The sequence below is a fragment of the Leptonychotes weddellii genome, unplaced genomic scaffold (genome assembly GCF_054177405.1).
Source record: "Leptonychotes weddellii isolate Sample4059 unplaced genomic scaffold, ASM5417740v2 HiC_scaffold_5081, whole genome shotgun sequence".
Lineage (NCBI taxonomy): Eukaryota > Metazoa > Chordata > Mammalia > Carnivora > Phocidae > Leptonychotes > Leptonychotes weddellii.
Window position 1 is genome coordinate 179 of NW_028018283.1, and position 11,052 is coordinate 11,230.

The window sequence follows — 11,052 nt, forward strand, 5'->3', positions numbered from 1 at the left end:
GTGGTTCAGTCAGCTAAGCATCTGCCTTCAGCTCAGGTCACGATCCCAGGGTCCTGGGATTGAGTCCTGCATCGGGCTCCCTGCTCAGTGGGGAGTCTCCTTCTCCCTCTCCCTTTGCCGCTCCCCCTGCTCATGCTCTCTCTCTCTAATAAATAAATAATCTTTAAAAAATCTGCTTTGTTGAGAGGAGGCGAGGAGCTGTTTTACTGTTCCTCTATAAGATATTGCATGTGTTTTCATCCTTGAAAGGGGTTTCTGAGGTTGCTATCCCTATCAGCAAGGGGTCGCTCCTGGGGTGCTCCTCCCAGTAGGACACCTGTGAAACCTTTACTCTCTCAGTGGAGGCTCCTCCATTCTCAAATGCCGCACACTTGTCCTTGCCTGGATGATGCTGGTGGTGCTTGCTGTTTTGCTCCACATCTTCAGTTATTATTTTTACCTGAAACCAGTAAGACTTCCTGTGGCCCACTGTTTTCAGGTTGTAAGTGGTGGAATGAATCTGGAGCTTTCCACCGCTCTCCAGATCCCAGGCCAGAGGGGCTGACCTCCTGAGTCTGGGTGCAGCCAGGGCTTCATGATTGTCAAAATCACTCCGCAGCTGGTTCTAATGTCTGAAGAGACATTTTTCAAAGAAGACATCCAGATGGCCAACAGATGCATGAAAAGATGCTCAAGATCACGAATCATCAGGGAAATCAAATCAAAACCACAGTGAGATATCACCTCAGGCCTGTCAGAATGGCTGCCATCAAAAAGACAAGAGATAACACGTGTTGGTGAGGATGTGGAGAAAAGGGAACCCTCCTACACTGTTGGTGGGAATGCAAGCTGGTGCAGCCACTCTGGAAAACAGTATGCAGGTGCCTCAAAAAATTACAAATAGAACTACCCCATGATCCAGCAATTCCATTTCTGGGTATTTATCCAAAGAACACAAAAACACTAAAGTCTGGAAAATATATGTACCCCATGTCCTCTGTAGTGTTACTTAAAATAACCAAGGTATGGAAACAACCTAAGTTTCCACTGATGGATACATGGATAAAGAAATTGTGGTACATGTATATTCAATGGACTATTATTCAGCCATAAAAAAGAGTGAAATCTTGCCACTTGAGACAACACAGATGGGTCTCAAGAGCATTATGCTAAGTGAAATAACTCAGACAGAGAAAGACAAATACTGTATGATCTGTCTTATATGTGGACTCTAAAAAAGTAAATCAAGCTCACAGATACAGAGAACAGTTTGGTGGTTGTCAGAGGTGGGGGGCTAGAGGGGTGTGAAAATGGGTGAAGGGGAGTCACAAAGAAAAAAAAGTTAAAAAAATAATAAAAATAGAAAATAGAAGGTATAATTGAGTCACATTCTTTGAATCTATGGTTACATATAGATGTAAATATTCGAAAAATATCCTATACAGATAACAACCCAGGCTCATATCTGGGTGTTACATATGGAATTAATTAAACTACATTTAGGTTACTTTTTTTTTTTTTTTTTAGATTTTATTTATTTGACAGAGAGAGATACAGCGAGAGAGGGAACACAAGCAGCGGGAGTGGGAGAGGGAGAAGCAGGCTTCCCGCCGAGCGGGGAGCCCGATGCGGGGCTGGATCCCAGGACCCTGGGATCATGACCTGAGCCGAAGGCAGACGCTTAACGACTGAGCCACCCAGGCACCCCATACTTTTTAAATTAAAAAATAGACATTCCATGATGGAAAACGTTTACTATTATTGACACACAGATGCGTATCCACCACAGATATCCATTATTAAGAAATATCCATGATGGATACACATTTTTTCTGAAGGTGGTGATATGCATCTTGGCTTTGGGGATACATTTTTAATATGCTTTAAAAAATACAAGAATCAGCTAGAATACTATTGTCCTTGTTTTAAGTAAAGAAAAGTTCATTATTCCTTCAGGATGTATACTTTGACCATGAAATTGAAGTCTAAAATCAAGTCAAAGGGCAATGTTGAGTTAGAAAAAAAGTCCTGAAAATAAAACAATCCATGTGTTGAAAGAAAGAAAGAGAGAAAGAACTTGGGTTGATAGAGGCAAGCGGTTGATCTGTTCACCCTCTGCAGACCAAGCCAGGGGGCTCATGGATGTTGGTTGGTTTGGCTCTGCCCCAGTGACTCAGGGGCTGCTTGTGGGGCTTAGCGGTAATGCTTGCTTCTGTTTGTTTTTTAGCTTTGAGTCCTTGCCTGGTTTGAAACTTTCCAGCCCCGGCACTTTTCTCCTCAGCACTGTGTCTTTTGCTGAGGACGGTAAGTAGCTCTCCTGTGAGAAGGGGCGGCCAGGCCTCGGGAATGAGCCAGCCTGGGGTCTAGCTCCATCTCTTCGTTAATTCAGCAAGGTATGTCATCTCCTGAAAGCTCAGTGTCTCCATCTGTATGCAGAGTAAGCCCTCTGGCTTCCAGCTGAAAATGGGTTGTGACCAGAAAACTAAGGACTGTCGAATGGCCTTTGGGAAGCCACCGCTGTCACACAGAAAACCGGGCCTCCGGGAAAAACCCTTGGAAGAGGAGGGCACAAGGAGAGGGAATCACAGGCAAGCCAGGCTAGGGGCCTTCCTGTGAGCCCTGGCCCAGCATGGCTCGTACAGGATGCCCGAGCCTCCCTTTCACGGTGTCCGGACCCGCAGAGAGTAACAGGCCCACTGAAACCGGGCGTGGACACTTGTGCGTGCCTAGCACCCTACAATTTGCACACATTAGCTGGTGTGCTCTGCAGACTGCACTGGCCCAAAATGAGACCTTTGTTGCTCCCGGGAGTTTCATCTCTTGCAGAAAGTTTTTCTCCCCGGATCTGATGAGTCCCGGCCCTGCCACTGGGCAGACCCTCGGATCCCCACAGAGCACAGCATTCTCTCCACAAGGGAACGGACTGGACGAGGGGAAAGACTGTGAAGATGAGCCGTTCCCCGCCTCCACCCGCATCTCACCCCTGCCTCCAGCACAGTGCTGCCTCTCCTCAGCAACCCTGGGCCAACCCCAGAGCTTGCTGGATCTCCGAGGAGGGCCTTTCCACCTGGGGCGAGGGCCTGCCACCGGCGGGCCCTCGGCCCAGGGCTAGTCGGTCCGCCTCCCAGAGCAGTTTAAGCCGGAGCCGGAGCTAGTCCTTGCCCTGCGCCTCGTCTGATGTTGGGGAAGAGTGACCTCTAGTGGTAGTTCTTGGACGAGACGCCGCGGCTTCCCGCCGCCTGGGTGAGCCCCCCCATCTGTCGGGGGAGTCAGAGGGCGGAGCTTGAGTGGGTGCGGCTGAGAGAGGCGGGGAGGGCGGGCACTGTGGACTCCTGAGCTCCAGGAAGCTGGATCCTGCACAGCTGGTTTGTCCGGCCTGCTCTTGGGCATGAGCACATTTATCTCTGCTTCTCTTGTAACACCCAAGACTCTGGGTGTTGGAGCAGCCCACCCCTCACCCCTGACTCCCCTGGAGGCAACAAGCTCCCCAGCCTCTGTGACTGAAGAAGGGGAAGGTGGGAAGGGCATCAGGTAATGTGTCTGGGTATGAACGAGGGCACCTGGTTGTCTGTTGAGAGCACCAACCCGCAAGTGGTCTCCATCTGTGCCTCCGTGGACCCGCAATGACCAGTCCTGTCTTCAGCAGGGGTGAGTGGAGAGGGGGGAGCTTATCAATGTGTGAGCAGGCCAATGTTGGGGGGACAAGCTCTGCAACACAGCAGGACTGCCTGGTGACTTTGGCTTTTCCATCCCACCATCTCCGTCAACACCATCCCATTCTTTGAGGTGGACAGTGTTTTCCAATCTTCAGTAAAGAGCTACACAGTTCAGATTAAAACCTCCCTTCCCTTCTAAACAGATTGCCTTGCCTAAGCCCCCTCTTCTAAGGACCTTGAGAGCTACCACCTGCCACAGGACATACTTCCATGTGCCTAGGAGGCAGAGGCTTCAGGAAATGACTTGGTATAAGCATGCTTGAAGGGAGAAGCTACTCAGCACTACACCCTCTCCCTCCTCAGTCTGAAATACATTCAGAGCCTTTTTTTCCTTGCTGTTGTTTCCTATGAATGATAATCTGTCTTCACTGTGTGACTTTACTGAGTTTAATGAGACCCAAAACTCCTGCACCTACAAGGTCAAATTGAGTGCTCTTTGTGTATAATTTTTACCCATTCTATTTCTAATCATAAGTAGGGTAACCACGTCTCCCAGTTTGCCTGGGACTGTCCTGGTTTTCATCTGTCTCCCTGGCGTAATCATTAACATTGTTCCCTTTTACTCTGGAAAGGGTCCCATTGAGATGGTAAATTACACTGTCACCCTAATCACAGGTCATCTCTGTAAGAAAACATTAAGGCATGAGGATACAGAGGATCTGAGAGATAAGGTTACCCCGAATTTGAGATTTAAATTGGTTATTACAATCTTGGCATAATTAGCTCTCAGCTTCTTGGCAGCTGGAAAAAAAGAAAAACAAAGGGCTATGAAGTTGATTCTATCTTGTAAAACGATGCGTATTGTGTCTTCTGAAGGGACATGGTTATCAGGCACTAAACTTTAGGAGGAATTTTAAACATAAATTATTATACAAGGGACACTGAGTAACATAAGGGACCATGTCTTCCGTGGTAGTTTTCATGAAGTTTCTATGTGGCTATGTTTTATATGGGTCCTCAAAGTGACTGTGGTTTTCCAGTTCTCTTTGTGAAAAAGGGGAGGGAATAAAAATGATTTCACAGGGATTAACGAAGATAATATGTGTGCCAGTGCCAAGGAAACTATAAAAATCAAAACTTTTATCATTTTCACTCTTACTATCTTGTCCACAATCCTCCTTTTATTGATGGGGAAGCCAAGGCCCAGAGAGGGAGGAAGAGATGTAGCTAGTTAGTGGCAACACTGGGGTTAAGACTCCTGTTTAACTCTAAATGCTACCAAAACTTCGAAACTTCTGTTTGCCAAGCTGTTATTGAGATTCTGTCAGGCCACCTGCCGGGGGGGGCGCTATGGGGGGTGGTGGAGGAGAATCAGATAGGCATTCCAGGCCTTGGACCATGGTGGGGGTAGTGGCCCAAAACCAGAGGCTAGAAATGGTGTTTTAAGTCACCACCATAAAAAGATGTTACTAACATGATTTTCTTTTAGTATCTGGTGGTGTTTGTCTGAACTACTTCTGCCTAAAAAGAACCAGACATCTGTTTTTTGTCGGTTAAGAAGAGCCTGTTCTCTTTCTGGCCTCCGGTGACACAGCCCTTGGGGGAGGAGGAGCTGGTGTCAGTGGTGGAGTTTTCCAGCATTAGAGTGCAACCTTCTTTTCAGCTTCCCTTCTCCAGGTCAGTGGGTCTCAAAGTGTGGTCTCAGACCAGCAGCCTCAGCGTCACCCAGAGACGTGTTAGGAATGCAGATCCTCAGGCCCTGCCCCAGACCCGCCAAATCAGAAAAGGGCTGATTCTGGTGCACGTGAAGGTGTGAGAACCATTGCTCCAGACTGTTCTTAAGGCCCGGGTGGCTTCAAAGAGCGAAGAGAAGCAGACCCACAGCGGGCCCTCCCCCTTATCCTTCCTCCCACCCCCTAGGTGGGCTGTCCTTTCCAAACTCCCAATAACCATTGCCTTTTTAGGTGTGACCATCGCTGGGGGACTTACTCAAAAGGGAAGAAGTAGCATGGCCTTTGCGTGATGGCTTACCTAGCCAGTACCACCCCCGGACAGTAAAATCTACCTTTACCAGCACTTCATGTACACCAGATTCAAGAGCCCTACAATCCAATGGCCCAAATGAGTTCTGTATTCAAGAAAAAAAACAGTTATCTCTTCAGCCTCTGAAGTCTATGGCTCATTTTCAGTTGAAATAAACTAAAAAGGATCCCATCACAATTTTTTTTAAGGTAATCAGTTCTCCAGGAAGTAAAAGCCATAGCAATCCAGAATGCAGAACTCTGTAGAAACTGCTCTTCCTTTCTACAAAGAGCTTTCACATTTCCAGATGGGTCTCCATAGAAATAGTTTATCTGCACCTGAAAGAAGACTGATACGCTTTTCAAAGCACAATAAGCCTAACGGTTTCAGCTGCTCAGCCGGCCCTTGCCCCAGACCAGCGTTGTGGGTGCAGGCTTATCAGTGGGGAAAGAGCCCTCAACCCTCCCTGCTGAGGGCTTTTCTTGACCGAGATGTAAACTAAGAAGGAAATGAGAATTTTGCCTGCATGGACCTCAAATTGCCCTTTTCTGTCTTTCTTTCCAGTGAAACTTTCTGGACTATGCAAGGCACTCTCCCCCAAGCATTATTTTGTAGGCAACGTGCTGGCAGGAGGGTGGGAATTTATTCTACTCAGCATGGCAAAGGGGAAGCTGGGGTTTGGGAGGCCTGGGCTGAATTCCTATACAGGTGGGTAGGAAAGCAGGCCCTGAGAGCTGGCTTCCACTCCCGGACGTGACCCGTCAGCACAACCCACCTGAGCTCTGGAGCAAGCCGCCTTGGCCAATTACGAGGGGGGAAAGACTTAAAAATGAGGAGAAAAGTAACAGCTGGAGACAAAGAGAATCAAGAACAGAAGTATCTTTCCTCTAACATAGGGTTCTTAGCCTTGAGCTGCGCGTTTGAATTTGGGGAGCATCTATTTATTTTTTGTTGTGGTTTAAGTTTTTTTTTGTTGTCATTTTGTTTTTTGTTTTTTTAAGTAGGTGCCACAGCGTGGAGCCCAACACAGGGCTTAAACTCACTACCCTGAGATCAAGACCTGAGCTGAGGTCAACCAACTGAGCCACCCAGGCGCCCCTCCCCTGAGGAGCTTTTAAAATGTCTAAGGACCGGGGCGCCTGGGTGGCTCAGCTGGTTAAGCGACTGCCTTCAGCTCAGGTCATGATCCTGGAGTCCCGGGATCGAGTCCCGCATCGGGCTCCCTGCTCAGCGAGGAGCCTGCTTCTCCCTCTGGCTCTCTCTCTCTCTCTCTCATTCTCGCTCTCTCAAATAAATAAATAAATCTTTAAAAAAAAAAATAAAAATAAAATGTCTAAGGACCAGGACTTCCGCTAGACCAATTAAATCAGAATCTCTGGGAGTGGTACCCGACATCAGCTTTTTTTTTTTTTAAAGCTCCCTGGGCCTTTCCAGGGTGCAGCCAGGATTGAGAACCATCTTTCCAGCATTCACTTGCTCCAGCAACTGTCATTTTCCTGCCTTCTTTCAACAGTGCCATGCATCGGGGCATGGCCCCTTCTCATTCGTCTTAGCTTATATTTTCTTTGTTCTTCTGGCCTTGAGGACCATGACGTAGAATCAGGAGCACCTTACACTAAGTGAAAATTTAATCTGACCTTCTTTTGCTCAAGATCCCCGATTTCCCTTTGGATCTTGTATCTTTATCAATCACTGAGTTGGAGTCCCAGAAGAAATAATTGGTTTTATTACTGAAAAATGAGATACAAAGCCAGACCTATCATTTGACTTTGAACTTCCTGGTCACTTCTGGTTGAGTATGATGAACAAATGAGCCTCTCCATAAGGAGACTGCTTCCTGACAGTAGTCACAGAAAAGTGGAGTCTCAAGAATAGGATAGAGTCGATGTTTTGCTGGACAAATGTGGTGACCCCTTTCAAAAGTATGCCATCAGGGCCTCTTCCCAACAGTCATTTTAAAGTTTGCCAACTTAAGACCCCAAGATCTTTCTTTCCCCTGCAGGGCATGGTGAGCTCTCGTCTCCTTTACAAGGCCCCTCCTCTCCTACTGAATACACAGCCATTCTTGGGAGAGGTCTTGGGTTCCACAGATGTACAGCCAAGCCTGTGATTTTGAAGTCTCAAGGAACTTGGGTGTGATGGTCACCAGCTTTTGCCTAATGAGCCCTCCCCTCCTGCTTCCTTGCCATGCAGCTCCTCCAAGCACTAAAGCCTCTTTAAAATTCTGAAACAGGTTCCCCGACTCCCTCCTCACTCCCCAGTTCACCACACTCTCTCGGCAGGACCTGGGGCATCAATGGCCATGACAACAGCAGAAATACACAATAGGTTGTGAACCAAGCCAGCCTATGGGACAGTCTGGCCCTTCTCCTTCACTCCCCTCTGCTGCCTGGGCATGCCTCAGCTAAGCATTATGCCCAACTTGTTTTCAGTGAAAAAAAAAATGCTGTGTCATTTCAGGGACGGACTATATTTTGAACCTGCTAAATGTCTATTTAGGCTTTATGTTACCCTTCCTAACCTTTTACCTGTTTCCATAAAGGCTGGGTATTCCCTTTTCAGCCCTGGGCTAGAAGGACTTACTCTGGGTACCCCCCAGTCCAAAGGCCGGGAAGAAAGCCTCTCTTCTCAGAGCAGGTCAAATCAAGATCCCTGCCTTAGCCCAGTTTCCCCTGAAAATGGAGCCTGAGGCAAAGTTTGCAGGGTGGGGGTGGAGAGATGGGTTTCTGGAAAGTAAGAGTGAGGGGAAAAAGCAAGGAAGGAGATAAAGGGAATACCAGGCAGCTCATTACCAAGCTGGCCATGGCGTCGTCAACAAGGCTGGTTGCTCAGGCAACAGGTACTTGATCCTGGGGCTGCGAGAGAAGTCTGGCTAAGCAAGAGCTGACTTGGGGGTACCTTCTCAGGATGATGGATTTCAGACCCTGGCAAGGACCCCAGGGGTTGAGGCAAACTCTTGGGTGGTCCCTAGAAGCCTGGAGAAAGCAACAGCCAGTGCCGAGTGCTGAAGTGGAAAGGCCTGGGTTTGCCTTGGCAGATGGCTATGAAGGGGTAAGAAGGCTGAGGAAGTGGGGTACGCTGGAATCAATCTATAGTCGGAGGCCAGAAGATCCACCAGGGGGGTAGGTTCCCCGGGGGTCCCGTTGGAGCAAGAGGGTGGAGAGAAATATACTTTTGATCTTATTTGACTAGTAATCTTTACTTTCTAAATTTTCTAGAAGCTCTCAATAGTGAAGCAAGCAAGTCATCAAGAGTTCTCATTTGGTGAGTTTTCATGGAGGCATATTGCAGATTCTGCCAGGGGGTGGACCAAGTTCAGGGAGGTGAGCGTTCCAAATCCAAAGGAATGAAGGCCAGGGACAGTCAACTCTTTGCAAACGAGGTGTGATATGGCCCGGGGGAGGGGACAGCCACCATCTGAGCAGCATTCCCTGTGTGTCAGGCACTGTGCCAGGCATCAGGGGATACAGAAACGAATCCAGTCTGGTTCCTGAGGTCCAGGAGCTCCCAGACCAATAATCAAGAACTAGCCATGGAGGACCTCATGACTGGGTAGAGATCATCAACTTGGGCCTCTCTCTGAATTGTAGATGTTGATATTTACTCACTGCTGGGAAGGGTTGACTTTGAGTTGTTTTTCTACTAAACGAAAAATCCTCTGATCTACTGCCCACATTGGTGAGCCTAGGCCAGGTCAGGGCCAGAGCTCCCGCCTGAGCCTGAGGGGCCCTGGGCCAGCTGTGTGGGAACCAGCAGTTAGAGGGGCCAATGACCCACTGTGCACACTGGCAGCCCGCTAGGGAAAGCCATGAAGGAAACACTTCAGTGGGTATTTTCTCCTGGGTTTCCTGCCATCTTGGAAATGAAGAAGGAGAAATAACTGGCTGCAAATGGCTGAACAGAATTCCACTAGACTGAAAAGGAGACTCTCGGACTCATGATTGTGTCACCCCGTGCCTAGCGCACTGCCCACACCTGGTAGGTTCTCAGTCGCTGTCCCTGATTGAGACTAGGCTGTTATTGGATGCACCTGAAAAGTTCTAGTCAATGCTTTTTTGGTTATTGTTTTAATTATGAAAGTATTGACTGCTATGACAACAAATTCAGACAGAGGTGTAAAGTAAAAACTGCCCCTATCAATCCGTGCTCTTACTTACCAGAGGTAATAACTTCATAGTTTCTTGTAATTCCTTCTGGAAAGATTTTTAGCAAATATAAGGAGAATACACACACACACACACGCACGCACACAGTTGGTCATACTACACATCAGATCCCTAATTTGCTTTTCTCACTTAAAAATAGATAGTGAAGCTCTTTTCACACCAGCCTATCCTATTTAGTGGCTGCAAAATACATTTCAGTGCATGAGTATACCATAATTTAGTTACCCATTTACCATGTGGTTGATATATTGTTTGCAGCTTTTTGATTTTATAGCGTTACAGTGAACATAATAATGCGCACACCACTGGACACTTCTACAAGTAAGTCCAGATGACACATTTCTAGAACTGGAACTGCCGGGTTGAATTCTGGAAGATACTACCAAATTGCTCTCTCCTTGCCCCAGATTTATTTGTAACAACTAGTGTATGAACCTGCCTATTTCCCTTCATCTACTACCTCCCTGGGATGAGGGCCAGGGGGGTTCCTGCCATGGGTCTAAGCTGTAGGAAGTTCTATTCTGGCTCTCTTCTGGCTGTGCCCTTCCTATAGGGCATGTGTCCTATGAGGTCAAGGAGATATGCCCACCTAGAGCCTGCACCCCTACCCATATTAACCATGTTCTGTGTATCTGAGACCCCAGAATTTCCTTCTTGAAGAGCCCTAAGCCCTTCTAGGGTCTGCATAGGCTCTTTCCAGATCCATCTCCCAGACTGTGTACTGCTGGTCCACTCATCCCAGACCCTAAGGTGGCCAAGGGGTAACCATATATGGAGTGTAGAGGGGCTTGGATGTGTGGGCTGGGGGGTACACATATAGGTCTAAGGCCTCATGTGGAGGATGGGGCTGGGGTGGGAAAAGGAGGGGCAGGTGATAGACTAGGGGCTGAGAGCTGTATCTGGGGCAGAAGCCTAAGTCTGAGGAGTATGACAACTCTAAACTTGAACCTGGCCTTTCAGATTGTGATTGAGATATATTTATTAAGGGAAGAGAAAGGAATGTATTTTATTAAAGAGTTTGCTTAGTTTATAATCTTAAGTATTTATGTGATATGTGGGTGTGCGTTTGTTTTTGTTTTTTTTTAATGTGCATTTTTTTATTCTTATGTTAATCCCCATACATTACATCATTAGTTTTAGATGTAGTGTTCCATGATTCATTGTTTGTGTATAACACCCAGTGCTCCATGCAGAACATGACCTCCTCAATACCCATCACCAGGCTAACC

The 11,052-nt window shown here is 47.5% G+C and overlaps 1 pseudogene; it reads right to left on the bottom strand.

Annotated features, from left to right (window-relative positions):
• Nucleotides 1-214: 214 nt before the first annotated feature.
• LOC102740070 (guanine nucleotide-binding protein G(I)/G(S)/G(O) subunit gamma-12 pseudogene) lies at nt 215-732 on the bottom strand (annotated as a pseudogene).
• Between the last annotated feature and the right edge of the window lie 10,320 nt (nt 733-11,052).